This window comes from Lissotriton helveticus, chromosome 4_2, assembly GCF_964261635.1.
Source record: "Lissotriton helveticus chromosome 4_2, aLisHel1.1, whole genome shotgun sequence".
In the NCBI taxonomy this organism is placed as follows: domain Eukaryota; kingdom Metazoa; phylum Chordata; class Amphibia; order Caudata; family Salamandridae; genus Lissotriton; species Lissotriton helveticus.
Genome location: NC_136064.1, coordinates 81,180,083 through 81,196,234, shown reverse-complemented (window position 1 = coordinate 81,196,234; position 16,152 = coordinate 81,180,083). Strand labels below are relative to the sequence as shown.

General features: G+C 47.4%; 1 long non-coding RNA gene across 1 annotated transcript in view; it reads right to left on the bottom strand.

The window, feature by feature from the left end:
- The window catches only part of LOC144752044 (uncharacterized), a 404,282-nt gene that overhangs the window by 126,700 nt on the left and 261,430 nt on the right, over positions 1–16,152 (bottom strand). The gene's annotated exons all lie outside the window — the stretch shown is intronic.

The following is a 16,152-nucleotide window of genomic DNA, read 5'->3' as shown; positions in this document are numbered from 1 at the left end:
CACTGTGTGGAGTGGAGCGGCATGGTATGCAGGTGCATGGAGTGGAGTGGCATTGATTGGAGTGATGTGCCATTGAGTGTAGAAGATTGAGTGACACTGAGTAGAATGAAGTGGCATTGTGTGGAGTGGGGACATTGTAAGGAGAGAAGAGAGTGCAGTGGATGTGTGTGGTGCAGAGTGAAGTGGCACTGTGTGGAGTGGCATGGAGTACCATGTTTGGCATAGAGTGGCACTGTGTGGAGTGAAGTGGAGTGGCATTGAGTCGAGTGGAGTGTCATTGAGTGGATGGCACTGAGTGGAGTGGCGTTGTGTGGCTTGGCTGGAGTGCCATTATGGAGCGTGAATTGTAGTAGCATGGAGTGGAGTGGTAATGCTTGGAGTGGAGTGGTGCTGTGTGGAGTGAAGTGGCATGGAGTGGAGTTGCATGGAGTGGAGTGCCATTGAGTGGAGTGGACTGCCATTGAGTGAAGTGGCATTTTTATTTATTTATTTATTTATTTATTTATTATAAAGTTTTGTATAGCGCGAACAAGACCCGTAGGTATCAGAGCGCTTTACATGAGGTAGTAAAAGGAAACACGGTTACATATGTATACGTCGTTAGCAAGCAATCGCAGTGAGGTAGATGACATATAAATTCGTAACACATGTGACGTTAGCAAAAGTGAGTGAGCTATGATTAAATAAAGTACTAGGCATGTATATATATGAGGTAGATGACATATAAATTCGTAATACATGTGACGTTAGCAAAAGTCAGTGAGCTATGATTAAATAAAATACAAGACATGTATATATAACAAATATGAGGTAGCATGGTATAGGTTCATGTATGAGGTAGTACTGTATAGGTTCATGAAAAATAATTGTTCTTCTGTTCAATCCAATCTCCATTCCTGTTGACTTTGTGTTATTCCCATATCCTAGGATACATATTCCATTATAGTATTGTCTGAGCCTCCTCTTTTGATAGCGTACATGATCTGTACTAAGGCAGTATTATAGCAGATCCAAGATCAGTGATCTTCATTAAGTAATGTATCTGTTCATCAGCAGGCTCTTCACTTCCCGTTTGAATGTTACCAGATTCTGGATCTTCCTGATGTTTGGAGGGAGTGAGTTCCATATTCTGGGGGCCGCTCCTGAGAACGCTCTGTCATAAGTTTTTTTCTTTCGGAAGAATGCTGGTCGTAGTAGCAGCTCCCCAGCACTCCTAGTTGTTCGGTTGCTACCGGACAACTGAATTTTCTTTGTAAGATATCGTGGGGTGTTGTCGTGTAATGCTTTATGTGTGATGCATGCTAACTTCATTTGGATTCTTGCTTCATATGGTAGCCAGTTTAATGCTTTCAGGTGTGGGGATATATGGTCATATTTTCTAGTTCCGGTGATGAGTCTTGCTGCAGCGTTAAGGCAGGCTTTCAATGGTCCTGTGGACATTTTTGGTAATCCAGCCAAGGTGGTGCACCCATATTCAATCCTCGAGATAACTAAGGATTGGATTGCCAATTTAAGGTCTGACTCTGTGATGAAAGGTTTCAGTTTTCTTAGGTAGTTCAAGTGAAATCGGGCACTTTTCGCCATTGAGTTAATGTGGGCTTTCATGTCTAGATTCTCATCTAAGATGATTCCTAGTGATTTGGCTGAGTTGACAAGGGTAGGGGTACAGTTTAGCGCAGTCACGACTTTCATCCATTCCGTTATTTCTATATTCTTCTTTGGTGGAGAGATTAATAGGAACTCTGTTTTATGTACATTCAGCTTCAGGTGGTTTGCCATTAACCATTGAAGTGTCATTTTTAGTGTCTCATTCATTAATTTCAATTCTTTTATGGATCCAATCTTTACGTATATTTGCGTGTCGTCTGCATACATGTGATAGGATATTTGAGATTTTTGTAGAATTTCTGTGAGTGGCTCGACGTATAGGTTAAACAGATCTGGGGATAGTGTCGATCCTTGAGGGACTCCAATTGTGGTAGGGCACGGAGGGGAGATTGATTGGTTAACTAGGAAGCGCTGTGTTCTGTTCTGTAAAAAGGACTCGAACCATTTCAGTACTGTTCCTGATATTCCCATCCTCTCCCGTAGCCTGGCCAGTAATGCTTCATGATTTACCGTATCAAATGCCGATGACAAGTCCAGGAGAATCAGTAAGCATGCTTGATTTTGGTCAAGGGCCTGTAATGCGTCATCAGTAATGTGGAGAATCGCTGTTTCAGTGCTGTGCCCTGCTCGGAATCCTGATTGGCATTCATCTAACAAGGAGAATTTGTTGATGTGTTGGCACAGTTGGTTCTGCACACATTTCTCAGTCAGCTTGGCCAGTAAAGGGATGTTGGTCACTGGGCGAAAGTTATTTGGGTCTGATGTATCTGCTGTGGGTTTTTTGATTATGGGAACGACTTGACCTGTTTTTAGGCAGTCTGGAAGGATCCCTTGTGACAGTGACGCATTTATTATTTCGGTCCATATTGGAATCAAGATGTGATTGATTTCTTTTACGCATTTTGCAGGTAGAGGGTCTTGGTGGTGGTTGTTAGGTTTGATTCCTGAGAGCGTCTTGGCAATCGTGTGTTGGTCGTACAGTTCGAATGTTTCCCAGCTCGCCTTGTTTTTAGCCTTAGTGCAAACTGTTGTAGAGTTGGCATCGTTAGTAGCCCAAGGTTCATTGGGAAGATTTAATGCCGAATTTTTAAGCTCTATTTCGAGTGCTTTGGCCTTTTCCATGAAAAATGTGGAGAAATCATCGCAGCTTAGAGATGTTTTTGAATGTTCTTGCACTGTTTTGGCTAGTTTGTTTGATTGCTCCTTTAGGATTCCAAATAGTTTTCGTGGCCTGTTTTTGGCATTATCCAGTTCTTCTCTTATAAATTCCTTTTTTGAGTTGATGATTTTTTTATTATATTGTTTCCTTGTTTTTCTAAGGGCTTCCAATTCCGGTGTCGATGGGTGTTGCCTCCATTTTCTTTCGGCCATTCTCAATTTGCGTCTATCTTCATTTAGTCCTTCGGTAAACCACGGGTTTTTTGTCTTTTCTGAGATTCGTTTTAATTTTAGTGGCATGGTGGTATTAACGATATTTTCGACAGTTGTTATGTAGTGTTCCGTCAGTTCGTTAACTGTTTCCATATCGTTGGGTGGCTTTAAGTCTCTTTCACAGCTTTTGACCAGTAGTTCCATATTTGTTTCTTTTGTGTCTCGAGTCCATTTTTTGGTCCTGACAGGTTGCCTGGTTCTACCTTTTCTCGTTACCGGTATCATGAAAGTTATGGCGTGATGATCCGACCAGTCACATGGAGTTATGGATTGGATCGTAGCAGCTTTGTTTCTTGAGATTAGCCAGTCTAACGTCCCTCCTTTCGAATGTGTGGGCAGTGTGCACGCTTGAGTGAGGTTTAGTTCAGTGAGGAAACCTTTAAGCATGTTGACCAGTTTGTCATTGCAGTTCTCCCAATGCAGGTTGAAGTCGCCTAGGAATATGTTATTGGCAGCGTCATTCGAGTTGGCTGTTATGATCTCCATTAGCTCTGCTATAAACTTTGTGTTATCTCCTGGTGGGTGGTAGAAAGTATGCAGGTTGCACCATTGAGTGTTGGATGATCTTATGTTAAGACCAAGATACTCACATGATTCCAGCGGGTCGGCCTGAATTTGTTTAACCTCTATGTCAGATCGATGAATGCATGCTATCCCTCCCCCTATCTTTCCGTGTCTATCCAGTCTGAGAACGTTGAATTGCGGTGGTATCAATAGATCCATGGTTGGGGATGAGGATTCCGTAAGCCAGGTTTCTGTAAGGATTGCCAGGTCGATGTCCTTGTTGAGGATGAGGTCCGCTATGTCCGATGCATGTTTGGTAGCTGACCGGCAGTTGAGTAATAGACAGGATAGGTGTTTTTCTTTGTTACTGGCGATCACATTTTCCGCTTCGTTTGGTGTTAGCTGTATGTGCTGTAGATTGTGGGGGTTGGACAGGCCCCACGAAGGGCTCGCTCCCTCCCCGCATGACAGGGCCCAGACACCGGCTCTCCGGGGCCTACCCGCAGAAGCAACCCACAACCCGTCCCCTCCGGGACGCCTGCTCCCGGATCTCTCTGTGACACGGGCCCAGGCCCCCGTCAACCCCATTGCCCGGCCCAGCCGCCATCTTGGACACTGCACCACGCGGCCGCGTGGCCTCAGCTCGACCCCAACCCTGGGCCCGGCCAGGCCCCGCCATCCCGGCACCACCATCCATCCAGGAGGTGAACGGACCACTTGGCAGGCTGATGGGAGAAAGAAGTGTCGATGGCTCTCCCCCGCCAGGTGCCGATCGCCCCCTGCCTCCCCGGGTGCTGGCTCCACCCCCCTGCTGGGTGTCTGGACTCCCTCATCCCGGACCTCCCGACCTCCCAGTGCGAGGGTCCGGACATCAAAGGGCGCCAGACCTATAACTGAGGCAGCCCCAGAGCAGGAAGGCAGTTGTATCCTGGAGTCGAGAGACACCGAGAAGAACTCATCCTTGACGGACTGCTGGCGCTGCCGCAGCCCTGCCTTGTGAACTATTGTCCTGCCTGCTGGCGCTGCCGCGGCCTTCTGCAACCTTCATCCTCGTGGGACCTGCTGGCGCTGCCGCGGCCCGTTGTAACCGTCATCCTCGTTGGGACCTGCTGGCGCTGCCGCGGCCCGTTGCCACCTACGACCTCTTCGGGACCTGCTGGCGCTGCCGCGGTCCGTTGCCACCTACGACCTCTTCGGGACCTGCTGGCGCTGCCGCGGTCTGACCCGTCCGAACGCCGAGCTCGAGGATTGTGAGCTACCATCGTTTCACCTCAGTGCCTGTAGGTACCAAGACTGTCCCGCTACCCCCTTTCCCTACTAGAGACTAGAATTGAGAGGATCATCGTGTCCTAACCTCCTTGTATCGTACCACCTTACTCAAAGAATTGCCTATAAAAGGTGTTAAGCTGACCTTCGTGTGGTGTCCATCTGTGGGGGGGAAGTTACTTGTCTGTACGATCGCTGGTGACGGCCCTCACTGGAGGCCTCTCCCCTTGTGCTCGGCTGACCCTCCAGGTCCCCGTCTAACAGTGTGGCATGGAGTACTGTAGCATTCTGTGGCTTGGAGTAGAGTAGAGGGATATTGTGTGGCATGGAAAGGAGTGGAGTGGCATTGTGTGATGTGGAGTGGAGTGGCATTGTGTGGCCTGGAGTGGAATGGCATTGTGTGGAGTAGAGTGGCACTGAATGGAGTGGAGTGGCATTGTGTGGAGAGGAGTTGCATTGTGTGGTGTAGGCAAGGTAGTATCGTGGCATGCAGCAGAGTGGAGTGGCATTGTGTGGAGTACAGTGGCATTGAGTGGAGAGCAGTGACATTGTTTGGCATGGAATGTAGTGACATTGTGTGGTGTAGAGAGGGTTTATTTTGTGTGGTGGGGAGTGGAGTGGCATTCTATTGAGTTGAGTGAGTGGAGTGAACTTGTGTGGCTTGGAGAGGCAATGTATGGCAGGGAGTTGAGAGGCATTCTGTGGTGTGGACTTGAGTGCATTGAGTGGAGCAGAGTGGCCTGGAGTGGTATTGAGGGGAGGGTAGTGGAGTGCCATTGAGTGAAGTGATATTGTGAGCATTGAATTGGAGTACTGTGGCATTGTGTGGAGTGGAGTAGAGTGACATTTTGTGGCATGCAAAGGAGTGTAGTGGCATTGTGTGGAGTGGAGTGGAATTATAAGGAGTGAAGTGGAGTGCCGTGTGGCATGGTGTGGGGGGCATTGTGTGACGTGGAGTGGAATGACATTGTGTTGAGTGGAGTGGCATTGTGTGGAGTAGAGTGGCATTGTGTGTAGTGGAGTGGAATGGTAATGGTAATGTGGAGCGGAGTGGAGTGGCATTGTGTGGAGTAGAGTGGCATGGAGTAGAATGGCATTGAGTGGAGTGGCATTGTGTGGTGTGGTGCAGGGTAGCATTGTGTGGCAAGGGGTAGCATTATATAGAGTTGAGTAGAGTAACATTGTGTGGAGTCGAGTGATATTGTGTTACGTTGGAGGGGAATGGTATTGTGTGGTGTGGAGTGGCATTCTATGTCATGGAGTAGGACGGCACTGTGTGGTGTGGACTTGACTGCATTGAGTTAAGTGGAATGGGTTTGAGTGAAGTGGAGTAGAGTGGTGTGTAGTGGAGTGAAGTGGCAATGTGTGGCATGGAGTACTTGGGCTTTGTGTGGAGTAGAGTAGAGTGATTTTATGAGGCATGGAAAGGAGTGGAGTGGCATTGTGTAGAATGGAGTGGAATTATATGGAGTGGAGTGGCACTGCGTGGTGTGGACTTCAGTGCATTGAGTGAAGCGGAGTGGTTTTGAGTGGCGGGGAGTGGCATTGTGTGGCATGGAGTACTGTGACACTGTGTGAGTGGAGTAGAGCGACATTGTGTGGCATGGAAAGGAGTGGGCTGGCATTGTGTGGATTGGAATGATATGGAATGGAGTGAACTGGAGTGATGTGTGGCATGGAGTGGAGTGGCATTGTGTGGCATGGAGTGGAATAGCATTGTGTGGAGTGGAATTATATTGTGTTGCCCGGAGTGGAATGGCATTGTGTGGAGTTGTGAGGCATTGTGTGAAGTGGAGTGGCATTGTGTGGAGTAGAATTTCATTGTGTGCAGTGGCATTGAATGGAGTTGAGTTGCATTGTGTGAAGTGGAGTGGCATTGTGTGGAGTAGAATTTCATTGTGTGCAGTGTAGTGGCATTGTGTGGAGTGGCATTGTATGGAGTTGAGTTGCATTGTGTGAAGCGGAGTGCCATTGTGTGGAGTGACATTGAATGGAGTTGAGTGGCATTGTGTGAAACGGATTGGCATTGTGTGGAGCAGAATTTCATTGTGTGCAGTGTAGTGGCATTGTGTGGAGTGGCATTGAATGGAGTTGAGTGGCACTGTGTGGAGGAGAGTGGCATTGAATGGTGTGGAGTGGAATGGTGAAATGGAGCAGAGTGGAGTGGCATTGTGTGGAGTGGCATTGTGTGGAGTGGCATTAAGTGGAGTGGCATTGAGTGGAGTGTCGTGGTATTGTATGGTATTGAGTGAGATGGCATTGTGTGGTGTGGAAAGGAGTGACATTGTGTTACATGGAGTGGCATTGTCTGGTGTGGACTTGAGTGCATTGAGTGGAGTGGTTTTGAGTGGCATTGAGTGGTATTGAGGGGAGTGGCATTGTGTGGCATGGAGTACTATGGCATTGTGTGGAGTGGAGTGGAGTAGAGCGATATTATGTAGCATGGAAAGGAGTGGAGTGGTAGTGAGTAGAGTGGAGTGCCATTAAGTGGAGTGAAATGGCATTGTGTGGCGTGGAGTACTGTGGCATTGTGTGGAGTGGAGTAGAGTGGCTTTGTGTGGCATAGAAAGGAGTGGAGTGGCATTGTGTGGAATGGAGTGGAATTATATTGAGTGGAGTAAAGTGGCATTGTGTGGCCTAGAGGGGAATGATATTGTGTGGAGTGGAGTGGTATTATGTGGCGTGAAGCAGAGTGGCACTGAGTGAAGTAGCATTTTGAGGAATGGATTATGTTTTGTGGAGTGGTATTGTGTGTATGGGGTGGGGTGGCATTATATGGAGTTGAGTGGAGTGGAGTGGCATTGTGTGGCGTGAAGTGATATTGTGTTAGGTGGAGTGGCATCGTGTGGTGTGGAATTGAGTGCATTGAGTGTATTGTGTGGAGGGGAGTAGTATTCAAATAAGTGAAGTGCCATTGAGTGAAGTGGCATTGTGTGGCATGGATTGGTGTGGCATTGTGTGGAGTGGAGTGACATTGTGTGGCATGGAAAGGAGTGTAGTGGAGGGGAATTATATGGAGTGAAGTGTGGCATGGAGTGGTGTGGAATTGTGTGGCCTTGAGTGGAATGGCACTGCTTGGGGTGGAGTGGAGTGGAGTGGCATTGAGTGGAGTGGCATTGTGTGGCTTGGAGAGTAGTGGCATTGTATGGTGTGGAGTGGGGTGGCATTGTGTGGCATGGAGTGTAGTGGTATTGTGTGGTGTGGTGTTGGGTAGCATTGTGTGGCAAGGAGTGTCATTATATAGAGTTGAGTGGAGTAACATTATGTGGAGTGGAGTGATATTGTGTTACGTGGAGGGGAATGACACTGTGTGGTGTGGAGTGGCATTGTATGGCATGGAGTAGGGCGGCACTGTGTGGAGTGGACTTGACTGGATTGAGTTAAGTGGAATGGTTGTGAGTGAAGTGGAGTGGTGTGGAGTGGAGTGAAGTGGCAATTTGTGGCATGGAGTATTTGGACATTGTGTGGAGTAGAGTGACATTATTTGGCATGGAAAGGAGTGGAGTGGCATTATGTGGAATGGAGTGGAATTTTATGGGGTGGAGTGGCATTGTGTGGTGTGGACTTCACTGCATTGAGTGGTTTTGAGTGGCAGGCAGTGGCATTGTGTGGCATGGAGTACTCTGACATTGTGTGAGTGGAGTAGAGCGACATTGTGTGGCATGGAAAGGAGTGGACTGGCATTGTGTGGATTGGAATTATATGGAGTGGAGTGAACTGGAGTGCTGTGTGGCATGGAGTGGAGTAGCATTATGTGCCCTGGAGTGGAGTGGCATTGTGTGGCCTGGAGTGGTATGGCATTGTGTGGAGTGGAATGATATTGTGTTGCGTGGAGAGGGATGGCATTGTGTGGCGTGGAGAGGCATTCTGTGAAGTGGAATGGCATTTTGTTTAGTAGGATTTCATTGTGTGCAGTGGAGTGGCATTGTGTGGAGTGGCATTGAATGGAGTTGAGATGCATTGTATGGAGTGGAGTGGCATTGTGTGGAGTAGAATTTCATTGATTGAAGTAGAGTGGCATTGTGTGGAGTGACATTGAATGGAGTTGAGTGTTATTGTTTGAAGTGGAGTGGCATTGTGTGGAGTAGAATTCCATTGTGTGCAGTGGGGTGGCATTGTGTGGAGTGGCATTGAATGGAGTTGAGTGGCACTGTGTGGAGGAGAGTGGCATTGAATGGTGTGGAGTGGAATGGTGACATGGAACAGTGTGGAGTGACATTGAGTGGAGTGGCATTGAGTGGAGTGGCATTGTGAGGTGTGGAGTGTCATGGCATTGTGTGGCGTGGAGTGGCATTATACAGAGTTCAGTGGAGTGGCATTGTGTGGAGTGGAATGGAGTGACACTGTTTTACAGGAGTGGAGTGGCATTGTGTGGTGTGGACTTGAGTGCATTGAGTAGAGTGGTTTTGAGTGGTGTGGAGTGGTATTGAGGGGAGTGGCATTGTGTGGCATGGAGTACTATGGCATAGTGTGGAGTGGAGTAGAGCGATATTATGTAGCATGGAAAGGAGTGGGGTGGCATTGTGTGGTGTGGACTTGACTGCATTGATTGAAGTGGAGTGGTTTTGAGTGGAGTAGAGTAGTAGTGAGTAGAGTGGAGTGCCATTAAGTGGAGTGAAGTGGCATTGTGTGGTATGGAGTACTGTGGCATTGTGTAGAGTGGAGTAGAGAGACCTTGTGTGAAATAGAAAGGAGTGGAGTGACATTGTGTGGAATGGAGTGCACTTATATGGAGTGGAGTATAGTGACATTGTGTAGCCTGGAGGGGAATGACATTGTAAGGAGTGGAGTGGTATCATGTGGCATGGAGCGGAGTGGCATTGAGTGGAGTAGCATTTTGAGGAATGGATTATGTTTTGTGGAGTGGTATTGTGTGGTGTGGAGTGGGGTGGGGTGGCATTATGTGGTGTGGAGTAGAATAGCATTATATAGAGTTGAGTGTAGTGAGTTGAGTGTAGTGGCATTGTGTGGCGTGGAGTGATATTGTGTTTAGTGGAGTGGAATTGTGTGGTGTGGAATTGAGTGCATTGAGTGGAGTGGTGTTGTGTGGAGGGGAGCGGTATTAAAATGAGTGAAGTGACATTGTGTGGCATGGAGGGCTGTGGCATTGTGTGGAGTGGAGTGACATGGTGTGGCATGGAAAGGAGTGTAGTGGAGGGGACTTATATGGAGTGAAATGTGGCATGGAGTGGTGTGGCATTGTGTGGCCTTGAGTGGAATGGAATTGCGTGGAGTGGAGTGGCATTGTGTGGAGTGGAGTGGCATTGTGTGGAGTGGCATTGAGTGGAGTGGAGTGGTATTGAGTGGAGTGGCATTGTGAGGAGTGGCATTGTGTGGCTTGGAGAGCAGTGGCACTGTATGGTGTGGAGTGGGGTGGCATTGAGTGGTGTGGAGTAGAGTGCCATTATATAGAGCTGAGTGGAGTGGCATTGTGTGGCATGGAGAGGAGTAACATTGTGTTACATGTAGTGGCACTGTGTAGTGTGGAGCGACATTGTTTGGTATGGAAAGGAATGGAGTGACAGTGGAGTGAAATTATATGGAGTGGCGTGGAGTGACAAGTGGCACTGTGTGGCTGGGATTGGAGTGGAGTGGCATTGTGTTGTGTGGAGGGGCATTGAGTGGAGTGGAGTGGCATTGTGAGGAGTGGCACTGTGTGGTGTGGAGTGGAGTGGCATTGTTAGTGTGGGGTGGGGTGGCATTGTGTGGAGTGGAAATGGAGTGGAGTGTCACTGTGTGGTGTGGAGTGTTGCAGCATTGTGTAGTGTGGAGCGGGGTGGCATTGTGAGACATGGAAAGCAGAGTAGAGTTGGGTGGAGTGGCACTGTGTGGAGTGGAGTGGAGTGACATTGTGTGTCGTGGAGTGACTGTGTGGTGTCGAGCGGCATTGTATGGCATGGAGTGGAGTGGCATTGTGTGGTGTGTATCTAAGTGACATTTTGTGGAGTGGAGCGGCATTGTTGTGTGGAGAGGAGTTGCATTGTGTGCTATGAAGTGGAGTGGAGTTGCATGCATGGCGAAGAGTGGAGTGGCATTGTGTGGAGTGGAGTGGCATGTCACTGTGTGGAGTGGAGTGGCATTGTGTAACATAGAGAGGAGTGGCATTGTGTGGTGTGGAGTGGCATTGTGTGGTGTGGATTGGCATTGTGTGTGGTAGAGTGGAATAACACGGCATGGAATGGAATAGAGTGGAGTGGAGCATCCTGTGGGTGGTTGTTTGCTGACCCCACCTCTCTGTGAGTGCTTTACTGTGTCTTGTAAGTGGTGACCACTTGCTGTAGCTCTCAGTGGGTGCTTTACTGTGTCTTGTGAGCGGTGACCTCTTGCTGCACCTTTCAGATAGTGCTTTACTGTGTCTTGTGAGTGGAGACCGCTTGCTGCACCTCTCAGAGGGTGCTTTACTGTGTCTTGTGAGCGGTGACCACTTGCTGCACCGTTATATACACTTGTACATGTTATGTTATGTTATGTTATATACACTTGTACCGCGCACAGATACTTCGTGGAGTGTCCCGGCACGAGCCTGAAAAGGGTCCGAATCAAAGACAGATAAAAAACTAGAACAGAAAAGTTGTAAACTTTTTTTTAAAGATAAAAGGGTCTTTAATGCCCCTCAAAGCCAATGGCAGAGCATTCCACGCCTGCACCGCCAGCAGGGCAAAAGAGCTTTTGGCGCTTGAATCGAGGAATCTGCGCCAAAATTTGAGAGAACGAACACAACTGTCTTGCCGGAGTATAGAAAGCCTGCCTATTCTGTAGATAGATGGGAGCCAGCCCATAGAGGGTTTTGTGAGCAATGGATACAATTTTGAATTTTATCCGAGCTTTTGCCGGGGGCCAATGCAGAGATCGCAGATGAGAACGCACACTACACCTGCTGGAAAGACCTAGCAGGAGTCGGGCGGCTGAATTTTTAATCACCTGCAATTTATCCAACAGGTTGTCCGGAATGCCAGCGTACAATGCATTAGCATAGTCGAGGCACAAGAGAATTAGAGCAAAAATCACAGTCTCCTTCGCAGCCTTTGGCAGAAGAGGAAGAAACTTCCTCAAAGACCTGGGGATGCTACAGCAAGAGCCCAACAACTTCTTCACCTGCGAGGAGAAGATCAGATTCTCACTGAACCAGACCCAAGGTTCTTAACAGAATCACCCTTATAGCTGGGAAGAGGGGAACCAGGGGGCCATAACTTCTCTCTGAGGTCATCAGGAAATGTGCCATACAAGAGGACCGCTTGCTGCACCGCTCAGAGGGTGCTTTACTGTCTCTTGTGAGCGGTGACTGCTCGCTGTACCTCTCAGAGGGTGCTTTACTGTGTCTTGTGAGCGGTGACCGCTTGCTGCACCTCTCAGAGGGTGCTTTATGGTGTCCTGTGAGCGGTGACCTGCTTGCTGCACCTCTCAGAGGGTGCTTTACTGTGTCTTGTGAGCGGTGACCGCTTGCTGCACCTCTCAGAGGGTGCTTTACTGTCTCTTGTGAGCGGTGACTGCTCGCTGTACCTCTCAGAGGGTGCTTTACTGTGTCTTGTGAGCGGTGACCGCTTGCTGCACCCCCAGAGGGTGCTTTACTGTGTCTTGTGAGTGGTGACCGCTTGCTGCACCTCTCAGAGGGTGCTTTATGGTGTCCTGTGAGCGGTGACCTGCCTGCTATACCTTGCAGGGGGTGCTTTACTGTGTCTCGAGAGCGGTGACCTTCTGGCTGCACCTCTCAGATGGTGCTTTACAGTGTCTTGTGAGCGGTGATTGTTAGCTACACCCCAAGAGGGTGCTTTACTGTGTCTTGTGAGCGGTGACTGCTCGCTGCACCTCTCAGAGGGTGCTTTACTGTGTCTTGTGAGCGGTGGCTGTTAGCTGCACCCCCAGATGGTGCTTTACTGTGTCTCGAGAGCGGTGACCTGCTGGCTGCACCTCTCAGATGGTGCTTTACAGTGTCTTGTGAGCGGTGATTGTTAGCTACACCCCAAGAGGGTGCTTTACTGTCTCTTGTGAGCGGCGACTGCTCGCTGCACCTCTCAGAGGGTGCTTTACTGTGTTTTGTGAGTGGTGACTGTTAGCTACACCCCCATGGGGTGCTCTGCTTTCACAAGTCTTTCATTAAAGTTTCAATACACGACTGTTCTTTAACACACCCATAAACCCTTATCCTGTTACTGGGTCTTAAAAATTACAAAAACACTGTGTGAAGTTTACAAGTGGGAACTTTGAAGGAGAAAGCTATGAAAAAACAATGAAAATTCAGCCTGGCGACTTGAAGAAACGTAGCATTTCAAAATGTTGTAGATTGTAGATTTAATATAGCATAATGTTGTAGATTTATATATATCAAAAAGCACTTTGCCGACTACACACTAATTTATATCCTCAATTTTTAAGGAACAAACCAAGTGAAAACTCCTCGGTTGTTTGGGTATATTTTACTCTTACCCTTTTATTTTTATTTTTCAACTTTTTGGATATTTACATGTAGAAAGGGACGCTCTAACATACAGTTTCAATTCCACATAAAGACTATACAATTCTACAACACAAATACAACATTTATATTTACACAAATTTTACACAAATATTTTTTCTCAAGTTTATACACAAGTGTCTGTTTTCTCTAAAAGACAAGAGTGACGCTTTGAACTCAAAATCTAGCTTCACAGCAAATGAATGCAGCAAAAATAGAGTATATTAATATATACAAAAATAAACCATAAATGTATTGTTTGGCTTATTTGGCAACTGATGTCTGTCTTTGTGTGCCTGTAGATTTATATATAGCATAAAAATAACACTAAGATGACAAAAGATTCTGGTTGGATAAGGATAATAAATAATGATATTGACAATGTTTATAACTGGTTCAACAAAAGTAATTGGGGCCGATTCACAGAACTAACTTAAGACAAAATCCTAAACGTACTACTTTTGGTTTTCACAGAAGTTAGGATTTTGTCTTGTCTGTCTAAAGACAAACTTAAGACAGACTTAAGACAAAATCCTAACTTACGTCTGTCTTAAGTCTGTCTTAAGTTTGTCTTAAGACAAAATCCTAACTTCTGTGAATACTAAAAGTAGTAAGTTTAGGATTTTGTCTTAAGTTAGTTCTGTGAATCGGTCCCAATGTCTCTTGGCATTTAAAGTGCTTTAGTTCCCAAAGCAAAAGTGCTCAGTTTACCAACTTTAGAGTTTGAAGTACAAAGGCTGTAAAGACTCTGCTGGGAATCGGCCTGTGACCCTCAGACAGCAAACAGATTTATGCAGCAGGCATTCAAAGTCCCTTTAGTATCTTACCATTTGCTGGCAATGTGCTGTGTGGTTTGCCAAATGACAACTTAATCTCTTCGTATCAAGAGGTGAGAACAATATGCGCTGCACACAATAGCCCCTTCAGACATTAAACACCTTCAAGGTGGAGTTCAGTAATGCTATATCTGGCAGAGAGAAGTACATCTGAAAAAGGAGTGTTTTGGCAAATACGTACAAAAGCACAGAGTATTCAGAAAAGTGGAATGGATTTTTGGCATGCCAAGCAAGATAACATTTTTTCATTGAAGCGCTCCCTGTTTGCTATTTTCTTTTGGTTAGTATAGTACATAGAGGTGTGTTCTTAAGGCTTCTGATTTACCTCACTTATGGAAGCATCAACCTTGACATTACTCTGTTCTCAACCATAGTAAGGGATGTAGGTTGACCCTGAGGACACATCACCCCCATCCTGATGGAACTCCATTGGCTTCCCCCAGCCGGTCCAAACTATCTTCAAAACCAGCTGCATCATTTGCAAAGCCGTCACAAATAGCATCCCGCTTATCTTGCAGACAAGATCCTCGACACACCCATAGCCAGCACACCATCAGACAGCAGACTAAGAAGCACACAACAGAAAAAACAAGACAGCTGGGCTTTTCCACCCATGCACCCAGGATCTGAAATAACATCTCCATATCCATCAGGGCCACTCCAACACTCCTTCAATTTAGGAAAGAGATGAACACTTGCTTCTTTAAAGAACGTTCGCTACATCCCAATACATTAGCAGTCCACACCTCTGCTTCCTCTCTTAGTATTTGTTGGCTTTAGCTATGCGTTTGACAGTGTACAGCACTCCATTGTCTTTCAGCTAGGTTTGTGCTATAGAAATACCATAAAACAGTGCTAAATTTGAGAAGGGTGTTGCCGGTGCTCAGCATCGGCACTTAATTGTCACCAGTGCTTGTGACAGTCTGCCACAAGGAGCGCTGTGTGGCTAATTTAGACATGACCACAACAACAGTTAATTATTAATTCAATATAGCCTTTAGGTCTGCCGTAGAGGGCTCTACCGGGCATTAAAGGCCTGCTCCAGCATTAAAGGCCCTAGCCGAAAGTGAGGGCCTTTAAAAAGGGAGCGGGCTTTTAATGGTATACACCCGTTACAACGCATCTTTTACTCCGCACTACCATTACAACGCGACTTTTACTCCGCATACCATTACAACGCATTGCGCTGGGGGGCGCTCTAGGATAGGGAATAAGTATAATTTACTATCGAACACCTTCCCTAGGGTCCACGGGGACTGGAGTTAGAATAGTAAATTATACTTACCACTATCCAGCGCCCCAAGGCGCTATGCGTTGTAACGGTATGCGGAGTAAAAGTCGCGTTGTAATGGTATGCGGAGTAATAGTATGCGTTATAACGTCATACATCCGCTTTTAATAGCCTTAGAGCCACTGCAGAGGGCTCTAAGGCTATTAGAACATTCCACCCCTAGAGGGCAGAATGTTCTAATTTGCAAGACAAAGGCCTCACGGAGCCCGAATGGGTTGTAATCCCCGCAGGCTCCATGAGGTGTTTGTTCACAGCAACAAGGCACGTAAGCAGCAGGAAATTAACACCTGCTCTGACCTGGTGTAAAGTCGGACAACAGCCTGCACCACAAAAGGGAGCCCAGCTCAGAGCCACACCTGAAGAACAACAGATGCCATGGAGCTACTGATCATGCAGCCGGACACCCAAGAGGGCCACAGCACCCACTGCCACCACCCCAGGACCACACCCCACCCCCCTGGACCTCCACCGCCCCTCCTCCCCAACACTGAGGCAGCGCAGGCAAATACAACGACCCCCTGAAAACGCACCAACCTCACACACCCAACACCGAAGAATGACATTACACACCACAAGCTCAAAGGGACTACCAACATCCCACCTCAGACAAAGCTGCTGGCCGTGCTGCACTATTGGCCTCTGTTACCTACCAACCAACAACTGACAGACGTGGAGGAGCCCTATAAAGCTCCTCAAACCTGTCCTGGATGCCATCATCAGCTTGGTACCCCAGCACCTATACTTCCCTCACACTGCGCAGGAAC